Source organism: Artibeus jamaicensis, unplaced genomic scaffold, assembly GCF_021234435.1.
Source record: "Artibeus jamaicensis isolate MK-2021 breed Jamaican fruit bat unplaced genomic scaffold, CSHL_Jam_final contig_886, whole genome shotgun sequence".
Taxonomy (NCBI): domain Eukaryota; kingdom Metazoa; phylum Chordata; class Mammalia; order Chiroptera; family Phyllostomidae; genus Artibeus; species Artibeus jamaicensis.
The window spans coordinates 2,472,828-2,497,696 of record NW_026522002.1 but is presented as its reverse complement, the minus strand read 5'-3'; the positions used below and the strand labels follow the sequence as shown (position 1 = coordinate 2,497,696).

Below are 24,869 nucleotides of genomic sequence, written 5' to 3'. Positions count from 1 at the left end.
AAGTAACATTTCAAGACAACAATGAGAGCCGAGTCACAGAGAGTAATGAGTAATTCTGAGGTGAATTTGACAGTCAGTAACTGCTGCAAAGTTCAAGAGCACTCCCACAAACAGATCTCAGACTGCAATTTTGCGCTGAGTTCTAGTTCCAGTCTGCTATGGTCCACAGCATCAGAATTTGGCTGCCCGGAGTCCAATTCTGGCTGTGACACTCAGGGACCACATTATTCAAACTCTCTGGGCCTCAGTTTCCTCAGTTGCCATGGCTGGTTTGAGGATTAATGGGATAATGCATGTAAGCCTCAAAACGTGTAAACGGTGTTATTCTATCTCCTGGTAGATCTCCAGCCTGTCTCCAAGACCCCATAATAGCACCTGAATCCTCACACCCTCTCTACACTGGCTTCCTCTCCCCACTTCCCTATCGGCCAAAGCCACAGCTTCTATCCCAACATGCCAAGCGCCTTGCTGGGTTCCACTCTGTCCTTCCCGCTTGGCCTTCAAGCAGGCTCCCTCACCATGTTTCCATCTCCTCACCCCAGGACAAGAGCAGAAACATGAGAGCACACCTGGATGTAACCCCCGACACTGAAACAGAGTAGACTAATTTGTGATTTTGGATACACTGCATAACTTCTCTAAACCTCTGTTTCTGCATTTATAAAATGGGGCTAAAAAGAGTCCCCAGGCATCCCCACCTCAGTGTGTTGCTGTGAAGATTACATTGCACAGCTGAGAACACTGCACATAACACCTGGCCCACAGCAAGGGCTCCGTGCAGGAGAGCTTCTGCCCTCCTCTTCTCCTGGCACACACAACCAACTGAACATCAGTGTCCGACTGGCCTCTCCTCTCCCAACTCTGGAGAGTTGCGGCTTTCCTTTTGTGATACCAGACTTGGGTCAGTGACCCACAGAGTATACTTATGTCCCACTTCTCCTTTTGTGCCCATCAGTCTGATATAACCACGGTTCACAAAGAGAAATGGCCACTCTTATACATGGCCAGCTGCAGGGTGAGCTGGCAAAGACTTTGCTGGGGATAATTTGGCACTGCTTCAACAGCCTTAAAAACATGCATTGCTGTTCACCCCTTGCTCTTTGGAACTGATCCTAATGAAATAGTAACCACTGAGGAAAATTCAGTTACAAAGTTGCGAAGAAACACAGCATTGTCTATGGCATATAAAAACTAGGAAAAAATAAATGTCCAATAAAAACTAAACACATTATACTTCATACTGATGATGAAGTACTATGCAGTCATTAAAAAGGGTTGTAAAAATAAACATGAACAAAGGAAACATGATTCCCAAATCATGCATGCACACCAAATGTTTGTTGACTAATATGTTTGTTGTAAGTAACAAAGCTGTGTCACAAAAACTGCTTCTTTTTAGTTATGATGTATACATACTGTGTGCCAGCTGCTACAAGAAAGCATACATTATATACCCTGGGCTACTGCAAACTCCAATGAAAGAAGCTTTATTTATTTATTGTCCCCACTTTAAAGACAGAAAATGGAGACAAAGAGAAATTAAATAACTTGTCCAAAGTCAAGGAAAGGAAAGCTACAATTTAAACCCAAGCTTTACTCCAAAGTGCTTACTCTTTTCTAACTAATGCTGATGTTCATAAAAAGTATTAGTATATTTATAGTTACAGTAAGTATATTTTCATAGGAAAAAGAAAGGCAGTCAGAAGACATCAGCAATAATTCTCTCTAGAGGGTAAGGTTATAGATAAAATTTATTTATTTTTGCTTTCGTTTGGTTTAATTTTTTTTACATTTATCATAAATAACTTTTGCAATAAGGGAAAAGGGAACAACTTTTTTCTGTTTTAAAAACCCAATGTCAAGCACACTCTTCCCCGTCCCCTTCTTCCTCTGTGGCAGCTGCGGATGCTGGGCCAGCACTGCCCGGGTGCGAGGGGAGCATCATCTGGGTGCGGCAGCACCAGTGCTGGCAACTCGGCTCAACGCTGGTTGTGTGTGTGCAGAGCGTAGGCTAGGCTCACACACGGTAAGGTCCCGGGAATACCAGTGACTGTTACGTGACATCTCCACCATGTTGCAGAGCCTCCCTCTGGAAGTGGGCCCAAAACATAGGTCTAAGATGGTGTGTCCCAATACTTTCTAACTGATAGTAATAACGGACCTAACAATCACCTCCTGTACCCAGCTCCCAGGGCTGGCACGGCAACAGCGCAGACAGTCTGAGAGTTTCATTACCTGCCTCTGAAATCCCATGGGTATCACTTAATTTCCTAGCATCAGCCTCCTCACTTACAAAATGGAGCTTACAATGGCTCCCACCGCACAGGACTACTGTGTCCTGCCCACCGTGAGTTTTCAGTAAACATTAATGTTCCACTGGCCACATGAATCTCACCTATATTTATAGGTTTTCTTCCCTTTAAAGGGTTTCTTGCTCTCATTTTCCATACTGAAGCACTGTATGGAATAAACTTTTCAACCCACCTGTGACCTCCTTTGCATTCTCATTTGCTCCTGCATTCATTTGCCAGGGCTGCCCTCAGCATTTCAGATGAGGCTGTTGAAACAACCTAAGAGATCTAGAAGTCTTGAGACCAAGGTGTCTGCTCGGCTGGTTTCTTCTGAGGTCCCCTTCCTTGACTCTTTTATCCCTGTGTCCTCGCATGGTCTTCCCTTGGTGCCTTTTTCTCCTCTTCTTAGGAGAACACCTTTCACATTGGATTAGGGTCCATCCTAACAACCTAATTTTAACTTAATTACCTCCTTCAAGACCCTATCTCCAAATATAGTCACATTCTGAGGTACTAGAGGGTTAGGGTTTCAACCTATGAAATTTGGCAGGGGATGTAATTCAGCTCACAGAAGCTACTCATGTTCCAGAAGTGCAGGAACAGATCTCAAATTAAGAATCAGCTGACCTTGGGCCTTGGAGGTCTGGGAGGGTTCTGTTCCTGGGGAAGATATTGGCATCCAGGCATCACCAGATGGTTGGGCTTCCTCCTAGACAGCCTGTGTCACTCACCCATTACTGTAGGTTACCCAGCTCCCCAGACCCCAGCTCTACCCAGCACACCAATGGCTACCAAGTACAATGCTCCACAAAGCTTTGGCCGGTTGGTTAGCAGACCCAGCTATTGTTCACATGTTTGTCAAAGATACGAGGGTAAGTGTTCATCCCTGGCATCAACTCCCTAATTGAGCTTGTGAAATAAACATAAACTACAGTTAAAGGCCATTTTTAAAAATCAGTAAAACAAATTCATTCATTAAAACAAATTTTGAAAAAACACATAAAACAGAGTTTCTTAAACCATACAATATAATTTTAAAAGTGCAATATCTAAGATACAGTTTTTTAAAAAAATTAAACTATTATTAAACTATTCCACTACTATTATTAAATTTAAACTCCCCATTATGTAAGACAGTGACATATATTTCCACTCTGTACATCCGTTAAAATACTTCATCAGAGCCTCATAATATTTGGCAGTTTTTTCCCTTTGGTGATAATAAAAGGCTTTTCTTTCCATTAAATATCTAAATTAAGTCAAACAGTGTATGTTAAATAAGCCCATAAGTCCTTTTGCATGATGCAATGAAGTCTTGAAATGCTTATCTACTGAGCACTCTGACTTAAAGGCCAGTGGTTTATGTCCCCCGCAGAGCCCAGAGACCCTGCTGGCTTGGCCAGACTGTGAAAATAAGCTTCAAATGACCAAATGCAACTTCAACTTTAAAAGTAGGAACCCGACCAGACACAACAAACCACAGAGTAGTCGCCTCACTTGTCATAATTCATGTGTGTGGAATTCAACTGTAAAAGCATTCACAGAGTGTTAACTTTCCTCCATCAGAGCATTCCACGTGGAATGTCAGATTCTGAAAAGCTGCTGATAAGCCACTCCTGATTACAGGACTACAACTTGTAGCATTAACCAAAAAATATTTATCCTAACCCCCAAAAAGCTTTGTCTGTGCCATTCAACCCTAAACAATACAGGGAAGTGCCAACATTTTTAAATATCCAGGTTATAAAAATATGTACGTTACTGAGAGCCTTGTATGAACACCAAGGTTTTTTTCCATTTTTCAGTTAGTTTCCATTTCTATGTTATTCCCTATTTTGACAGCCTACATAATGATCACTTATAGGAATCTCTTTATGAAAAACAGTTTTACCACAGCTCAATAACTCGAAAAGATATTTCTCATAGACTGTAAGAAGACAAGCTTAAATTAATATGTGTATAAACTCTGAACCATGCATGTATATATAAATATACATCATATATAAAAATGCAATAATCCAATTAGTACATCTTTTCTGGAAGTAAATTAATCTTAACACAGGGGCCTAAGCTTCAGGTGAGAACTGGAGGAAATGCCAGCAAGTATAATGATAACAGATGTCATTAATTCAACATTTACTATTGTCCAGGGACAGTGTCCAGCCCTTGACATACATTTTTCTCATTTGGCCGCTCACAACAATGTTCTAATTGTAGGAATGACTCTTTCGCCAGTGAAAAAACTGTGGCTCAGAGATGTTAAGTTAGCTGCTCAGGTCACATAGCAATTAAGTGGAGGAACCAGGATTTGAATCTAGTTCAAACTGTACTATATTGCCTCCCAGTGGTACATTAGAGACAGGATAGAAGACATGTCTAAGGGTAGGGTCATATACCTGGCCTCTACATGACCTCTTATTTTGGCTAGAGACAGGCAACACAGCCCATGCTCCATCTCCGAGGAGCCAAGAGCAGCCAAGCAAGCAATGTACAAAGCCAAGACAGCTACATCCTGCTTCTCCAGGAGGCACAGAGAAAAAAATCCCTACCCCAAAATTAATCCCTAACCTTCCTCAACTGTTACCTTATTGTTTTGTTACCAAAAGCATCATGAAAGTTCCCAGAGTCTAGCTTGCCTTTGTTGAGAAATACTTGAGGAGGACATCTTTAAATTAGGAACCAAGAAGTCTTCTCCTTTCCAGAATGAAATCCCGCTTTTCCTGGGTGATGAAAGATGGGTAAAAGGATGAAAGAAGCACATTTTACCCATTTTCTGAGCAAACACCTCTCCAAACAGGAGCTGCTCACCGTCCAGCAGAGCAGAAGAACAAGATGGGAATCAGCCAGCTAGTATTCCAGCTTCCACTATGCCCCACACCTAGACATCCAGTCAGCTCCTCCCACAGTCAACGTGAAGAAGACGTTCTCCAAGTCTGTATGTAGCTCAAGCTCTCTGTACCTCTGAGGTCTTTTTTGGAGCGCACGCAACAAGCACAACAGCCCTGCAAAGTTCAAGAGCTAATGCCTAACACCAAGGCTGACATCAATCAGCTTAAAGAGCTAAACCAAGAGTCTCCTTAACGGGGAGCACCTGGGATCAGCAGCCCACAGGAGATATCCCTGCATAACCAGTAGGTCAGTTTCACAGTAACATGAAAACAACCTGACCTGGTAACAGCTGCCAGGCAGTTCCAGCTCCCCCCTGCGATCCCGGCTCAGCCCACACCTCTTTCCTCAACTGCAAATCTGAGTACCTACTTGCCTTCACCAAATGTCCTCTGGGATGTCTAAATATCTTGGACTCAACACATCCAGAACTTGACCTGCCCCCTGAAATGGGCACCACACACAGCCTTCCCCATCACAATTCAAGGCAATCACATCCTCTTAGTCACACTCAGGCCAATCATCTTTGGCTGAACCCTGACTCACATTTTTTCCATTAGGAAATCCCATGGAAACTGCCTTCAAAGTAGATCTAAAATCTGATCACTGCTCCCCATCTTCATACCAAGTTCCTGATCATGGCCACCATCACCTTGTCTTGGATTGCTATACAAGCTGCGTAACAAAGCCCCTCACCCTTACCCCCATTCCCACCCACGGTCTATTCACAACACGCCAGCAAGAAGAATCCTGTTAAAGTTTAAATCAGCTTAATACCTCCACTGGCACTAGGACACTCAGGTACAAGGCAAGTCTTTAATGGCAAGGCCCCAGTTAGCACTCAGAGCCCATCTTCCCACACCCCTGCTGGGTCACTGCTGCATTACCCTCAGCTGTCCCTGAACCATGCAGGGCATACCCTGCAAGAAAGGCCCTTTGCATTCAACTACTCCCTCTGCCTGGAATCATCTACCTTCTTCAAGTCTTCACTCAAATAGCACCTTTAAAGGAGCTAATGCCCATTGCCTGGCTTTCTCTACCTTGTACACACCTTCTAACATACTAATGTACTTAATATGTCTATCTCTATCCCTTGTATCTCTCCAGAATACAAGCATCCACAGGGATAAGGATGTGTTTCATTCACTGATTTTTTTCCATTCTTAGAACCATGCCAGGTACAAAAAAGGCACTTAATAAAAATCTGTTGAACAAACAATTGAATGAATAAATGAACCCAGAGTAGTGGCTATTCTGAGAAGGCTCCCTGTCCCACAGGGCAGGGTATGTCGTCTTTGCCTCCCACATGCAAGGTGGAAAACAGCTATGCCCACACACAGCAAAGCCCTGGCACAGATGCCACACTCTACGTCCTGTGCATGGTGCAGACCACGTAAATGGCTCTGTTCACTGCCTGCCAGTCTGACCCCAACGTCAGACCCCATCTCACTCACAACAGCTCTCTATCCTCCTTCCTCTACTGTTCTACTCCACTCGATAACAAGACAAGAAAAACATGGTCCAAACGTGTAAAACTAAGTGAATCAAAATGAAGCAGATCCATAAGGCAACATCAAAAAAATTTTAATGACTGATTTTTTGGAAGTAAAATTTCATTTCCACAGCATAAAGACAACCACACTCTCTACTGCACTTCCAAGTTTTATTTTAACTCAAAAAGTTCAAGAATTATAGGACAGGGAATCATTCACTTCACTACAAGCTGGCATCTCTAGACCAACTTGTAGTATCAATCCTTTTAGTTGAACATATAAACAACAAGGTTTTAGTATTCATGCCACCTATCTCCCACCTCTGTATCTAGCCCAAACCCTCTGCAGAGGGTGGTCTGCAAGGCCTCTGTGGACCAACATGTCCATTTTTTTCTGAGTCTTCAGTACCCATCTCCAGTGCCACCTTATTCCACTTGTTATTTTACACTCACATGTGACTAAATGTAAAAGAAACATTCTGCTAAACAGCATATTCATTTCCCTTTGATCAAAATTTACGCAGCAAAGAAACGCTGCATATTTATACAGCTGAGCTCCCTTTAAGTCACTGGAATCACGCTTGCAAAGTAAGAGTCATTTTCAAGCTTTTATTAGTTACTACAATGATCAGAGACAGGAGTCATCCAAATGCCTTTGCCAGACCCGGTCTCACACTACTTCAAAGTCCCACTGTGAAATTAGAGAGGTCAAGGAAAAGGGGGAAAGAGGAGAGAGGAGAAGGGGACCCTCTTAGGCTGTGAGGCTACAGAAGACAAAAATGGTGACACAAGTATGTGACATGGGAAAGAGCAACTCTTAATGTCAGTGCTACCAACCTCACCATTACTACAATAGTGACACCCACAGATGCATCACTAAGAAAATTTGCCAAAAAAAAACGAACAAAAACCCTCATCTTTTTAAGAAAGGAACAAGAGGTCAGGACCTGTGTATCTCACCTTCAGAAATGATTTTGTCTACACTCAAGAGAATGGATTAGAAGGATTCCCAATATATTCATTTGGAATTCTATAACAGATTTTGTAAATTAAATGTTCATAAACACAATCTTATAAAAGAGACATGACAACTATACACAATGTGTAATCCTCAACCGGGCCCTGGACTGGGGAAAATAATGGCAATAAAAGACTTTACTGGTAGAGTCTATAGGATTTTGCATGTACACTATCATGTCATCTGCAAACAGTGACAGTTTTCTTTCTTCCTTTCCTATTTGGATGCCTTTTATTTCCTTTTCTTGCCTAATCACTGTGGCCAAAACTTCCAAAACTATATTGAATAGAAGTGGTGAAAGTGGACATCCTTGTCTTGTTCTTGATCTTAGTGGAAAAGCTTTTAGTTTTTGCCCACTGAGTATAATGTTGGCTGTAGGTCTCTCATATATGTCCTTTATTATATTGAGGAATGCTCCCTCTATTCCCACTTTGCTGAGTGTTTTTATGATGAATGGGTGTTGTACCTTATCAAAGCCTTTTTCTGCATCTATTGATATGATTATGTGGTTTTTGTCTTTGCTTTTGTTTATGTGATGTATTACATTTACTGATTTGCGAATGTTGAACCATCCTTGCATCCCTGGGATGAATCCCACTTGGTCATGGTGTATGATCTTTTTAATGTATTGTTGGATGCGATTTGCCAATATTTTGTTGAGGATTTTAGCGTCTATGTTCATCAGCGATATTGGCCTGAAGTTCCCTTTGTTGTGTCTCTATCTGGTTTTGGAATTAGGATGATGCTGGCTTCATAAAAAGAGTTTGGGAGTTTTCCATCCTTCTGGATTTTTTGGAATAGTCTGTGAAGAATAGGGGTTAGCTCTTCCTTAAATGCTTTGTAGAATTCTCCTGTGAAACCATCTGGTCCAGGGCTTTTGTGTGATGGGAGTTTTTTGATTACTGCTTCAATTTCTTTTGCTGTTATTGGTGTGTTCAGATTTTCTGCTTCTTTTTCATTAAGTTTTGGAAGATTATATTCTTCTAGAAATGTGTGTAATGAATTTGGGAAAACAGCAGGATAAAAAGTCAATATCCAGAAATCAAAGGCATTTTTCTATACTAACAATGAATCAGCAGAAGCAGAAATCAAGAAAAAAATCCCATTCGATATAGCAAAAAGAAAAATAAAATATCTGGGAATAAACCTAACTAAGGAGGTTAAAAACCTGTATGCAGAAAACTACACAGCCCTGAAGAAAGAAACCAAGGAAGACACATACAAATGGAAACATATACCTTGTTCATGGATTGGAAGAATTAACATCATCAAAATGTCCATACTACCCAAAGCAATATACAGATTCAATGCAATACCTATTAAAGTACCAATGGCATATTTCACAGACATAGAACAAACACTTCAAAAATTTATATGGAACCATAAACGAACCCAAATAGCAGCTGCACTTTTGAGAAAGAAGAACAAAGTAGGAGGGATCACAATACCAGATATCAAACTGTATTAGAAGGCCACTGTAATCAAAACAGCCTGGTACTGGCATAAAAACAGGCACATAGACCAATGGAACAGAACAGAGAGCCCAGAAATCAACCCAACTCTCTACAGTCAATTAATATTCAACAAAGGGGGCAATAACATAAAATGGAGTAAAAATAGCCTCTTCAACAAATGGTGTTGGGAGAACTGGACAGCTACGTGCAAAAAATGAAACTTGAGCACAAACTTACACCATACACCAAAATAAATTCAAGGTGGATAAAAGACTTAAATATAAGCTGTGACACCATTAAAGTTCTAGAGAAAAACATCGGCAAGAAAATCTCAGATATTTCACACAGCAACATTTTTACTGATATGTCCCCTAGAGCAAGGAATATAAAGGAAAGAATAAACAAATGGGATCTCATCAAAATAAAAAGCTTCTGCGTGGCTAAAGAAAACAGTATTAAATTAAAAAGACAACCAACTGTATGGGAAAATATATTTGCCAATGATACCTCAGACAAAGGTTTAATCTCCAAAATATATAAAGAACTTACACGACTCCACTCTAAGAAGACATCTAACCCAATTAAAAAATGGGAAAAGGACTTGAACAGACACTTCTCCGAGGAGGACACACAGAAGATCCAGAGACACATGAAGAGATGCTCAATATCGTTAGCTATCAGAGAGACGCAAATTAAAACCACAATGAGACACCACTTTACACCAGTCAGGATGGCTATCATAAATAAAGCAACAAACAACAAATGTTGGAGAGGGTGTGGAGAAAAGGGGTCCTTAGTTCACTGTTGGTGGGATTGCAGACTGGTACAACCATTATGGAAAACAGTATGGAATTTTCTCAGAAAAATAAAAATCGACTTGCCTTTTGACCCAGCAATTCCACTGCTAGGATTATATCCTAAGAATCCTAAAACATCAATTTCAAAGAACCTATGCACCACAATGTTCACAGCAGCACAATTTACAATAGCCAAGAGTTGGAAGCAACCTAGGTGCCCGTCAGTAAATGAATGGATCAAAAAATTGTGGTACATATACACGATGGAATTCTATGCAGCAGAGAGAAATAAGGAGCTACTAACCTTTGCAACAACATGGATGGAACCAGAAAGCATTATGCTGAGTGAAATAGGCCAGGCACTGAAGGACAAATACCATATGATCTCGCCTTTAACAGGAAGCTAAACAACAAAACGAACAAGCAAGCAGAATAAAAACAAAGACACTGAAATAGAGAACAAGGGGACAGTGACCAGAGGGGAGAGGGAAGGGAATTTAGGGGGGAGGGGGGGGATTTGGAGGAACAAATGTGAAGGACACAGGGACGAGAGCTAAGGGGGGTGGAGATGGGAGGGAAGTGGGGAGCACAGGATGGGGGAGGCTGGGATGGGAGAAATAGACAAAAAACTGTACTTGAAAAATAACTAAAAAAAAAGACTTTACTGGGACATGACAAAATTAGACATTGATGAACTGTGTTTGGGTGTATGTGTGTGTCTGAGAATATGTCTGAGAAAGAGAAGTAGAGAGTTAGGGACAAAGGCAATGACAGACAAATGGAGACAAGAATAAATAACTGAAGAACCTGACCAATGAGTATATGGAAATTCCTTATATTGGTCTTGCAACTTTTGTATAAGTTTGAAATTATATCAAAATAAAAATGAGCTCATTCTTTATATGCTAATCTCACTCCTGAAATGTACTATCTTGGTCATTTCTAGGAACGTGAAAGAAATTAACCAGAATAAGGTGCATTCCTCTGTTCATGCATTCATTTAGTTGCTCAACAAATGTTTGCAAAGCACCTCCCCACTGCCAAGCATGGCTCACCTTTCTGTCTCATCCCCTCTGAATTCCAAATGTCTATTCTGCTGGTATAGAAAAACACAGTTTCTCAATTTAGAAATGAGGTTTCCCATGCTACCTAGTACTGAGAAAAATAATCCATTTTTAAAAATTTGAAGATTTTGTTTCAAGAGAGAGGGGAAAGGAGGGAGAAAGAGAGGGAGAGAAACATGCATTCGAGAGAGAAACATCGATCGGCTGCCTCCTGCACACACCGTAACAGGGACCGAACCTGGAATCTAGGCACGTGCCCTGACAGGTAATCAAATGGGAAACCCTTCGATTCACAGTACAATACCCTACTGAATAAGCCACACCGGTCAGGCAATACCCCATTTTTAAATACAGTGCTTTAAGTAGTCTGAAAGGAGAGTCTAAATACTAGGTCTTATTTTCACTAAAAATATTAGCGGACCCTGAAGGTGACCTACCCTTACAGACAATGACCACAGTGCAAGTTCAAGTCCATAGAGACTCAAGCGTCAAAGATAAGACACTAACCAAATGTTTTCCACAGATGGGACATGCTGTCTAGTCATCTGTGACATAAATTCAATACATAACAATGTGGGAATGCATTTCTCCACCACCACCCAGGGGCTTCTTGGTTTAGCAGCCAAACTGGCAACAGGGATTATTATCAAGTAGTATCTATACGGCTTTAAGTGTCAGGGAAACACGTAACTACTATAATACTGTCAGTGAAATGATGCTTATTGTCCTACCACTGTAGCAACCTGGCCAACCAAATCAAGATTTTTCATCCACTCATTCCCAGAGAACAACCAGCATTGCACAAACACTGATTTTTCAGGAAGTTCCACTGAACTAATGGTCCCACTTCTCTCCTGTTCACATCGGAGAGAACAAAGGTGTTTTCTTATACAAACTACTGGCGAAGCAGCCTGTGTGGCTCCAATCCCAGTATCTCCACTTAGTTAGCTGCATTATCTTGAACAAGCTACTTAAGGTTTCTAGGCCTCACCTTTGTCAACTGAAAAACAGGAAAGGATCTCAGCACGTTACTGCAAAGATAAATGACATCACTAGGTAAAGTGTTTGGAGCTACAGTTGTCTGCACTGAATGACGGTTTCATCTCACCTCTGGTGTATAAGTGGTCAAAGTCATCAGGTACACTAGTTAGTACATCAGAACTTCAAATCCATTCAACAACCAGCTATTTCAGAAATGCTACAAAGTCACATCAGAATAATAAACCCTCCGCAGTGAAAAACTCACAGCTAACCCTCCTAATGAACAACTACTTGGGGAAATCAGAGAGACTCTTGCTGAACATTTTACAGCCTTGCTGTTGTTGTTGTTCTGCATAAGTATTTATATGCATCTAAGAAACTAAAAACCAATAGCCAGCTGGACCACATCACCTATCAGATCACTGTCAACAACAAGATCACCTGGCTCCAAATTTCTACCTTTGTTAGGCAAACAGAATTCTTCTACAGATGGGAAAACTGAGCTTCCAGGTCGGTCAATCAAAAACCTTCCCACTTTTATATGCACAGAAATGTGCTAAGTACTGTGAAAGATGACAGTGTATAGAAAACACTATCCCTGACCTCTAGCAATTATAAACTAGTTCCACAAGAGCACATACATTTGTAAGTAACTCTTGGTCCTCTTTTCTGAATATTTTTCATCCATCTAATTGGAACATTTGTGCAAGTGATGCACATTATTTCTAGGGCTTGTTTATAAAATTTCACTTACATGTTCGCCCTTGTTCTTTTTTATTTTTTCCAAACCTTTAAACCACATGTAGAATATGGCAGAACCATAAGTCAGAGGATGAAGGTGCTTAAATCAATGCTTGTAAGGGAGGCCCTAAAAATCAGGAGGAAAACATCTATTGCATTTATTTGTTGCAGGAGCTGGCATTACCTTAGCAAACGCACATTCCTTTCTTCTGTGACCTTATAATCAATCTCACCACCATTTATGGAGATTATACTAAGGGCTGGGCTCTCTGCAAACAATCAACGGACCAATGAGGAGAAAGAACTGGCAGGGCTGTGGGCATATGACAGTCATGACATACTATGGGACAGAAGAGTAAGCAGAGGTGTGTGGAAGGCTGGGCTGCAAATAAGTTCTTGAAGAAACCTACGATAACCCAGCCACACAGAAGAGCCTTGCGGCTTAAATGGCACATTCCAGGCCTTCCTCTCCACTGTGCAGACGAATGCCCCTAACCTCTATAAATCCCCTCCTGAGCCTGGTGCCAGGGCACAGCATCTCCCAACTTTCTGCTAATTAAACTTAGAGCTAGCTCTCTTGAGAAGTCACAGACCTTACTGTAGGACCCAGCTCTATTCATTCATCCTCCTTCCTGGGTTGTCCATCATCATTTCCCATATTTTCTCTGGCTTCATGGAGCAAATCCTCATACTCATCTAATCTGGGGCAACTTTAATTCTATTCTTTGGCTTAAATACTTAAATACTTAGTCTTTGTAAGGCCTCAAAAAACAAGTCAAAAGCTCAATTCTCCCCCAAATTGTAAAACCAAGAATGATACTGGGGGATAAGTGCTTTAAATTACAAAATGTGCATTTGCTGCTGAATCTCTGTAAAGGTGCCAACCAGCTCCACTGGGACATGAGCAAATGCTTTGTTCTCTCTGGTGTCCGAAGTACTTTTCCATAAATGTGGTGGCCGAGCCCTGCAGAATAACAGCATCTTCCATAAAAGAGCCTGCGTTAGATACAGTAAACATGTCAAAATGTTCCCAGGACTTAGTTTTCCAACTAATAACCAGCTAGTTGACTTTGCAATCTTTTGATTTAACATTAGAATTAAATAAACATCTACTATCAAGTAGAGGGGGAAAAGCAACAAAACGAAACACAAAGAGGAAGAAAGAAGGGAAAAAAACACATTGTTTCCACTGCCCTACACACACACACACACACACACACACACACACACACACCCCATTCCCAATTAACTTCGTCTCCCCAATGATCCTGTGACAGTTTTTCATCTTATCACCAGCGTCTGGAACACAGAACATGTTCTCTCCTAACCCATAAATGAACCACTCTTAGACTTCTGTTTGCCTCATCAATTTCTAGGCCTTTTTGAAAAATAGGTCATTTTATGTTCCTTTGCAATGATGCCAAAGAGTTCACATTTTGGAAAAACATATATGCATTTCTAAGCATATGTGCAGGGTGACTTCCCAGCATGCAACTGACTGAACCCTGGAAATGTTCCGATCCCATAGGGGAAGGAAAGCCCAGCTTATGAGACCACAGCAATCCATGCAGGGTTGTATCACATGCAAACTTCTTGACAGCTCATTAGAAACGGTCCCCGTCTATCACTAAGGTTAGACTTGAGGACATCTTTACAAGGATATAAGAGGGCCTTTCCCCTACATTTCCCAGAGCAGCAATGAAATGCTATTCTAGTTGGCCTAACCATGTCAGCAAGAGACTGCCCTCGAGGAAATGGCCTCATACCTAAAATATTCTAGCAAAGGAAGGAATAAGTCAGCTATCCCTCAAATGATAAAAGTGTAAACGAGAAACTTGTCAGTCTTTTGTCCCCACTTAGCCTCTAGGAACCAAACCATATTGGCATTGGTAAGTGAATTGAAATTTCAGTAACATTTATTTTTTTTTCTCTAAAGCAACTAAGGTAAACTCACAAGGCATAATTAACAAATGACAGCTGCCATAAGAGAATAAAGAGATGACCTGACTGCCACCTACACCAAGCGAAAAGCATGCAAATGACAAGAGAAAGACAAACACACTGGGTGAGAAATGAGGCCCACTTCCTACCCCTCACTGCACTTCACAATCACCTGGTACCAGCACCATGCACATTTGGGGAAGGGGCCACCTTCTGTGTGGAAAATAAAGAAGGACAAGGGCAATCAGAATACAAGTCAGGGTTGTGTAGGGAGGCAGCAAAGGAAGGCTCCTGAGTTAGGCTGAAAGGGACAGCACATATCAGGGATGGCTACATCCCTGGAACTGTCACCTAGAGTGGGAAGAGGAAGGTGTTGGGACTGAGGATCTGATGCAGGTCTAAAACCACAAACTGATGACCCAAAGCCCAGTGGGGTCCAAGGATGTGTTGTGCTTTGGGCAGACTGCAAAGCCTGTACTTTTATTTGGTTTCCAACATCAAGACTAAACACTTTGTATTTAGGATTTTTGGCTGCTCTGGAAGATACAGGAGAGGAGATCTGGCTACATCAAAGTAACATTTCTTCCTCAGCAACAATGGAATGAGGCTGTACCCCCAACAGGCCCCATTTCAGCTGTATGCTTGCCCTCCGACTACTGAGTTTATATCCCTCCTTCTAGGCAGAGGGAACTGCATATGCAAAGGCCTAAAGTTCATTATTGCATGTCTCCAATGGCCCAAAAAGCTCAGCCTTGGCTCCAAAACATGAAACTTTTTATAAAGCCCTCTGACTTAGTACATTTTCAAATATTTTTGCTTGAGAGCCACAGAACATCTGAGCAGCAAGAAATGATGCCAACACTGCTACTACAAAGGGCAGATAACAAAACCAAAATAAAAAATGCCATCCACAAACATCCCAAACACCACACACCAGCAGCTGCAAGCAAACCCTTGGGCCTGGCAAGAATTCTGAGAGACACACTGGGACCAGAAATGCTGAGCTCCCAACAGGCAGCTGTCCAACGACAGAGAAAAGGGCCCCTAGGCTCATCTGTCCGTGTTGGCACAACCAGTCTACGGAAACGCCTTTTTTTGTAATATTCATATCTCTCAGGGTAAAGTCTAGTTTGTTTAAAAAGAGAGAGAGAAATGTAAAAGACATAAAATACCACCGGACTGCTTTTCCTATGATGACGTTCTCCAGAAGAGGCTAGGAAATTGGGAAACTTAGTAAGTCAGAGGCAGAGAGACAGAAAGAAACCAGGATCTAGATTCAGAAAGCCTCAAGTTTCAATTCTGAATCAACTATGTGACCATGAGCAAGGAAATTGGCTTCCCTGATCCTCAGTGTCTTCATCCCTGAGATGGAAAAGACATTGGCCATGGCCCATATTGTTTGAAAACAATTTATAAAAGTACCTCACATAAAGCAGGTGGAATGAGAGAGTTTTAAGAATGATACCATGACCCAGGGTCTTCTGGGACCAATGTCTCCTCCTGTCAAACGTCCCATGTACTGGTATAAATTCATCAAAACACTATGCACTGATATTATATAAAAAGAAAGGCAACCTATCACTTGGGCCTACCTGTTGTACACATCAGTGTCTGCAATCAGCACAAGACAAGGTGTGATGTCACAGGCGGGACTGGGCCTACAGTGAGGTTGAGAAAGACACTGGCATTCTCTTCCTTGTGGTTTTCCTTTTTATGGCCATAGGTTTTATGTTCCACTCCATAATACTCTGATGAGCCACAGTGCTTGCCTATTTAATTCTCCTAAATTCAACTATATGAGCGGAGCAGAAAGAGAAGGAAGGTCAGGATGTGACCTTACTTGGCAGCAGGGTCAGGATGTATTTGGTTAAGACAGGGTCATACCGGAGTAGGGTGTGCTTATAAAAAGGGGCAATTTGGACACAGACAAGCACACAGGGAGACTGTGTATGGAGATAACAGCAGAGATCGGGAAATGCTTCTACAAGCCAAGGAACGGGAATGACTGCCAGTCAAACAGTACGAGCTAAGAGAGAAGGCAGATTCTCCCTCAGCCTCAGAAGAAACCAACCTTGTCAACACCCTGCTCTTGGACTTCTGGCCTCAGGACTGGGAAACAATAAATTTCTGTTGTTTAAGCTGAGGAGACAGAGAAGAAGGAAGTAAGGGTGGTAGCAGGGGGCGGAGGTGGTGATTTCAGCAATGAGTTCAGAAGGGCCACCATGTCACACCAAGAGCTGTGCTCTCCTCTATGGGATGATTCCTGTCCCCACTGCTGCCAGGAAAACAACAGGTATGTCAAGGAGAATTACCAGCATCCTTCATCCACTGCCTTGACTAAAACCAGCTAATGAAGACAGAGACAGAGAACATCAACCGTGAGAATTTCTATTTAGGAGACCCAGAGTTTGCCACCCCAAAATACACCTCTTGAGGATATTAGTTACTTTAAGCAAGTTATTTTTAAGAAACAAAAGATAGTTCCAAGGTGGCTCTGGAGTAGCTGGAAGCTCCCATCCACTTGCTCCCAACCCTAGACTGGTGTTGATTATAAACACTATAGAGCAATCAACTTGAGAAACCAGTTGAAATGTAGCTGATCTGAAATAGCATAGCCAAGAAACACAGAAGAAGCCAGGAGGAGCAGAGGTGTAGACAGGGTGAGCACCATCATATAGATGCAGAAGCTGAGAAGCCAGAGAGATACTGCCACTGCAAAACTCCCTCCCCTATACAGGGATCTCCCAACTCAGAGCAACAGAGACGAGAAGGGGTGCACACATAGTATTGGGCAGTGGGAATCAGTGGGGGATTCTGTCCACCTGGGAGACTAGGACTGCACCATTCCAGGGAAGGAGCACTCCTGTTATTACAACCTTAGCCTGGGAAGTTCACTCTGGTCCATGACTGCTGGAGAGGACACACCCCCGTGCTCACTGATGGAAGAGTCTGTTTGGTACACCCAGCAGTGAGTTTAACGGGCCCTCTATTCTCTGGGAAGGTTTTGGGCACGCAACGCAAATCCTGGGGTGCCTTGAGATGTCTGTCGATCCACTGCTGGGCCCTGTGCTGATAAAAGCCAGCCTTGGTGTACAGTTTGATCCTTTCATGCATAGCCGAACCCAGTGGAGGCAGCAAAAAAAAAAAAAAATGAATTACTTGTAGCTTCAGATAGGTTGCCAAGGGCCAGGCATGGACAGTGCCTGACATTGGCTAGCACCAGAAAACCTCACAGGAGGCCCAGAACTGACACATCAGTGGTCAGCTTCAGATGAGATTGGAGAAAGATCCAACAAGCTTCACAAACAGTATATCCAAAAGGAAACCACAACAGGCCCCAAACTCTGCTAAGAAGAGTTCCACTTTTCTCTTTTATATTCTTTTCTTTCCTATTTCATTTTCTCTCTTCTTTATTTTGTATTTCATATTTTTCTTTTCTTTTCTTTTTCTACTTTTCTTTTATTCTTTTTTCCATCTTTCCTTTCCCATTCTTTCTTTATTTTTTCTTCATTCCCTTCATTTATTTTTCTTTGCTTTTTTCTTGTCTTATTCTTTTATTGTCTTTTATTTTTTATCTTTCCTAATTCTTTTTTGATGTTGTTTTGTTATTATTGGGGGTTTTCACTTTTTTAATTTGTTTTGTCTTGTTTTGTTCTGTCAGCACTGTACAACAGCTTACATGAGGTGGTCAGGGCTGAATTTCTCAGTCAGCCAGACTGAGGATCTATCCCACCCACAAGTGGGCTGACAGCAATCAAGACTCAATAACAACAAGAGGGCTCACATACCCCACACAAGAGACATTCTTAGAACATCCAGCTCAGGAGACCAAGGAGACGGCACAACTGGATCCAACAGGACACCTACTACATAAGGCGACCCCACAAAGACTGGGAGTAATAACAGTTCCACCTAATTCACAGAAACAAGCACAGGAAGACAGCTAAAATGGAGAGACAAACAAGCCCCAAATGAAAGGACAGGCAGAATCTCCATAAAAAGAACTAAAAGAAACAATGGCAATAAATTTATCAGACATAGAGTTCAAAGTAATATTTACCAAGAAATGTAGTGATAATTACAAGGAACTTAGCAGGAACTACAATAACATGAAAAAGAACATAGAAACCACAAATAAAAACCAAATGAAAATGAAGAATACCATATTTGACATAAAAAATACACTGGCCCTTGTCAGGTGGCTCAGTTGGTTGGAGCATCATCCAATACATGAAACTTTTATAGGTCTGACTTCCCGGTCAGGGTATATAACTAGATTGAGAGTTTGATCCCTGGATGGGGTGCATAAGGGAAGCTACTGATTGATGTGATGCTTTTTCTCTCCCCTCATTTTTCTCTCTAAAATCAATAAGCGTATTCTCAAGTGGGGTTTTTTTTTTAAGAATACACTAGAAGGAATTAACAGAAGATTGGATAAAACAGAAGATTGAATCAGTGAGGTGGAAGACAAGATAGGAAAAAACACCCAATCAGAGAATCAAAAAGAAAAAGAAGTAAAAAGAATGAGGATAGTTTAAGAGAAATTTGGGACAAAATTATAGGGAACCGCTTCACAAGGTGTGGAAATACAGCTCAGCGCCCACGTGGAAAACCAGTGGGGAGCGAGGCGGCACATAGGACCACGCCCATGAAGAAATTCTCCCATGGGAAATCAGGCCTGCATTATAACTAGGCTGCTTTGTGACTTGTTCTTGCTAAAACTCCTTCACCCTGAGTTGAGGCAGAAAATGCTTACTGCCTATCTTTAAAGTAACTTCCTGAAGTCCATGCTAATTCTCCCAAGGACTGAAGTGTAACCACACCTGTTACTCTTATTGTTCCCTTGCACTTGCAACATTTTTTCCTTGTTAATCTATAAGAAGTAATTAGTAATATCCCTTCTGTTGCTATCTGTAAAAAGTAATTACCTAAAGAAAACCTAAGTATAATAAATGAAAACCTTCTTTGGTGTACATGCTATTAGAAAGCAAATAAAAGCCTGTCAAGGCAAGGGCTGGGGCGCTCTCCTTGTGAGAGAGTGGTCAGGCTGCTCCAAGTCACTCTCCCCTTGAGAGAGTAGCCGTGCCATCCCTTTTCCTCAACAGGACTCAGTAGTACATGTGAATTTGTCTTGTTTCATCCATAACACTGGACACTGAGGGCCAGTGTCCGTGGCACAAAATGAAACATAAGAACACCCACATCACAGGGGCACCAAAAGGAGATGTAAGTGAAAAAGGGATAGAGAACCTGTTTGAAGAAATGGTAACGAGAAACTTCCCTGAACTGATGAAGGAAAAACTCATACAAGTTCAGGAAGCACAGAGTCCCTAATCAATATGAACCCAAATAGACCCAAACCAGAACACATCATAATTAAAATGTCAAAGGTTAAAGACAAGAGAGAATCTTAAGGTAAAGAGAGAATCTCTTGGCACAAGAGAAAACAGTTAGTTACCTACAAGGGCATAACCATTAGAATGTCATCTGATTTCTCAACAAAATTCAGGCCAGAGGAGTTGGCATGAAGTATTCAAAGTAATGAAAAGCAAGAACCTGAAACCAATGCAGCTCTATGCAGCAAGGCTACCATTTATAACTGAAGGCAAAATAAAGAGCTTTCCGGAACCCCCATCCCCCCAAAAAAGGTTTAAGAAGCTCGTTACCACCAAAATGGCATTGCAAAAAAATGTTAAAGAGGCTGCTTTAAGAGGAAGAAGAAACAAAGAGAGGAGCATAGGTAAAAAAAAAAAAAAGTGGCAATAATAAAGTATCTATCAGTATTAACCTTAAGTATAAATGGATTAAATGCTCCAATCAAAAGACATAGAATAGCTGAATGGATAAGAAAACATGGCCCATATACATGCTGTTGACAAGACCCACCTCAGAACAAAAGATTCACACAGGCTGAAAGTGAAGAATGGAAAATGCATTCCATTAAAATGTGAACAAAAAAGCTAGGGTAGCGATATTTGTATCCGACAAAATAGACTCCAAAACAAAGGCCATAACAAGAGACAAAAAAGGGCACTAAATAACACTGAAGAAAATAATTTAACAAGAGGATATAACCCTGGTAAACATACATATACCCAATAGAGGAGTAACTAATATATTAACAAAACTGTTGGTGGACTTTAAGGGAGATGTCTACAGCAAAGCAGTCACAGAAGGGGACTTTAACACCCCACTGTCATCACTAGATAGATTTTTCAGACCAAAAAAATCAACAAGGAAACAGCAACCTTACACAGCAGTCTAGGCCAGATGGATTTAACTGATATTTAGAGAACATTTCATGCCACATCTTAGGACACAAAATAAGTCTTACAAAATTCAGGAATACTGAAATCATATCAAGCATCTTCTCAGATCACATGGTACAAAACTACAAATAAAATACAATAAAAAACCCTCAAAAACACTCAAACACATGGAAGCGAAAGAGTGTGTTATTAAACAATGAATGGGTTACTAAACGAGATCAAGGAAGAAATAAAAAAAATACCTGGAACCCTTGCAAAGTGGCTCAGTTGGTTGCAACATTGTCCCACACATCAAAACATTATAGTTTCCATCACTGGTTGGAGCACATATGGGAGGCAACTGATCAATGTTTCTCTCTCACATCAATGTATGTCTCTCTCTCTCTCTCTCTCTCTCTCTCACACACACACACACACACACACACTTCCTCCAAAATCAATAAGAATTTTGTCAGATGAGGATTTTAAAAATGTTTTTTTTAATTACCTGGACACAAATGAAAATGAACACACAACAATGCAAAATCTATGGGACACAGGGAAAGCAGTCCTGAGAGGGAAGTTCATGGCAGTACAGGTCAATCTGAAAAAGCAAGAAAAATCTCAAAGAAACAATCTAACCCTACATCTCAAACAACTAGAAAAAGAACAACAAGAAGAACTCAGAGTAAGTAGAAGAAAGGAAACAATAAAGATCAAAGTGAAAATAAATGGCATAGAGACTACAAAGAAAATACAAAAAAATCAATGAAACTAAGAGCTGACTCTTTGAAAAGATAAACAAGATTGATGAACCTTTATCCAGACTCATCAAGAAACAAACAGAGAAAACCCGAATAAGTAAAATAAGAAATGAAAGAGGTGAAGTAACAACAGCCATCACAGAAATACAAAGGAGTGCAAGAATATACTATGAACTATATGCCAACAAATTGGACAACCTGAGCTAAATGGATGAATTCTTAGAAATATATACCTTTCCCAAATGGATTCAGGAAGAACTGGTAAACCTGAATTGCCTTATAACTAATGAAATTAAAGCAGTAATCAAAAAACTCTCAGCAAACGAAAGTCCTGGACTGGATGGCTTCAGAGGTGAATTTTACCAAACATTTAAAGAAAAGCTAACACCTATCCTCCTCACCTATTCCAAAAAATTCAAGAGGAGAGAGGACTTCCAAACCTCTTTTTACAAGACCAGTATTATTCTAATTCCAAAACCAGATAAAGACACTACAAAGCAAGAAAATTATGGGCCAATATCCCTGAAGAACATTAATGCTAAAATTCTCAACAAAATATTAGCAAATTGGACCCAGCAATACATCAAAAAGACCATGACTAATTGGGATTTTTCCAGGGATGCAAGGATGGTACAATATTTGCAAATCAATAAATGTAATACATTGCATAAACAAAATGAAAGACAAAAATTACATGATCATATCAAGAGATAAAGAAAAACCATTCGATAAAACTGAGTATATACATTTATGATAAAAACTCTCAGCAAAGTGGGAATAGAAGAATCATACTCAACATAATAAAGATCATATATGAAATGCCTACAGCCAACAGCATCCTCAATGGGGGAAAACAAAAATCATTCTCCTTAAGATAGGAACAAGATGAAGAATGTCAGCTTTCACCTCTTATTCAACATAGTACTGGAAGTCCTAGCCATGGCAATCAGATAAGAAGAAATAACAGGCATCCAAATTTGAAAGGAGTAAATAAAACTGTCGTTATTCACAGATGACATGACACAGTGCAAAGAAAACTGTAACAACTCCACCAAAAACCTACTAGATCTGATAAACAAATTTGGCAAAGTACCAATATACAAAATTAATATCCAGCAATCAGTGGCATTATTAAATACCAATAATGAATTAGCAGGAAGAGAAACTAAGAAAGCAATCCTACTTATTATTGCAACAAAAAAATAAGGTACCTAGGAATAAATTTAACAAAGGAGGTAAAGTATCTATAGAATGTTGAAAAAAGAAATAGAGGGGACTTCCAGCCAAGATGGAGGTTTAGGTAGACACACTTTGCCTCCACCCACAAACAAAAAAAGGACAACACCACATTTATAAACAAAAAAACTGAACTGACAGAAAACTGAACTGTATGGGAGTCCAACAACCAAGGAGTTCAAGAACAAACATTCATCCAGACCAGTAGGAGGGGAGGAGAGGACTCACAGCAAAGTGGCAGCTGCAGGACTGGAGCAGACCAAGTGGTCCCACATTTGCCTGTACATAAACTGGGAGGAACAACTGGGGAACGAAGACAGAGAGACAGACTGAGCAACCCTGGATTCCAGTACGGGTAAATAAAGCCTCAAAACCTCTGAGTGAAGAAAACCTGTAAGGGGCAAGGTGATGGGGGAAACTCCCAGCCTCACAGGAGAATTTGTTGGAGAGACCCACAGGGTCCTAGAACATATACAAAACTACCCACCAGGGAATCCACAGCAGAGGGGCTCAATTTGCTTGTGGTTAATTGAGGAAGTGACTGAAAGCTGGCTGAGAGCCGAGCAAGCACCACTGTTCCCTCTGGGACCCAAGTGAAGTGGGTTGCCCCACCCTGGCAAATACCTAAAGCTTCTCCCCTTACTATGTAACTGGCTCATGGAAACAAGACAATATGGCCCAAATGAAAGATCAACACTCCAGAAAAAAAAATACAACTAAGTGATGAAAAGATAGGCAACCTATCAGATGCACAGTTCAAAACACCAGTAATCAAGATGCTCACAGAAATGGTTGAGTATGGTTGCAAAATAGAGGGAAAAGTGAAGGCTATGAAAAGTGAAATGAAGGAAGATGTACAGGGAACCAACAGTGAAGGGAAGGAAACCAGGATTCAAATCAATGGTTTGGAGAAGGAAGAAATAAACAATCAACCAGAACCGAATGAAGAAACAAGAATTCAAGAAAAAAAAAATGAGGAAAGGCTTAGGAACCTCTGGGACAACTTCAAACATTCATAGGGGTGCCAGAAGAAAAAGAGGAAGAGCAAGAAATGAAAAACTTATTTGAAAAAATAATGAAGGAGAACTTCCATATTTCTGGCAAAGGAAATAGACTTGCAGGAAGTCAAGGAGGCTCAGAGAGTCCCAAAGAAGTTGGACCCAAAGACACACACACCAAGGCACATCATAATTACATTAGCCAAGGTTAAAGATAAAGAGAGAGAGAATGTTAAAAGCAGCAAGAGAAAAGGAGACAGTTAACTACAAAAGAATTCCCATAAGACTATCAGCTGATTTCTCAAAAGAAACCTTACAGGCAAGAAGGGGCTGGAAAGAAGTATTCAAAAGTCATGAAAGGACCTACATCCAAGATTCCTTTATCCAGCAAAGCTATCATTTAAATGGAAGGTCAAAAAAAGTGTTTCCCAAATAAGATCAAGTTAAAGGAGTTCATCATCATCAAGCCCATGGGTATTAAACTCATTTTTACCTGGGAGCCACATCAGCCTCACAGTTGCCCTCAAAGGGCTAAATAATTTTAGGACTGTATAAATCTAATTACTCCTTAACTGTAAAGGAGTTGAAATTACATTTGGCCCTTCGAAGGCAAGCATGAGGCTGATGTGGCCCCCAGTGAAAATGAGTTTGACACGCCTGACCAAACCCTTATTATATGAAATGTTAAAGGGACTTGTTTAAGAAAATGAAGATGAATAGTAAAATGACACCAAACTTACAACTATCAACAAATGAACAAAAAAAAAAGCAAAATAAGGAAACAACTAGAACAGGAACAGACTCACAGAAATAGAGATCACATGGAGGGTTATCAGCAGGGGACGGGAAGAGAAAGGGAAAAAATTAATATGAAATAAGTAGCATAAATGGTAGGAAGAAAATAGATAAGGGGTGGGGTTAAGAATAGCTTAGGAAATATAGAAGCCAAAGAACTTCT

General features: G+C 40.8%; 1 protein-coding gene across 14 annotated transcripts in view; it reads right to left on the bottom strand.

Moving 5' to 3' along the window:
- The window catches only part of FOXP1 (forkhead box P1), a 627,082-nt gene that overhangs the window by 533,252 nt on the left and 68,961 nt on the right, over positions 1-24,869 (bottom strand). The gene's annotated exons all lie outside the window — the stretch shown is intronic.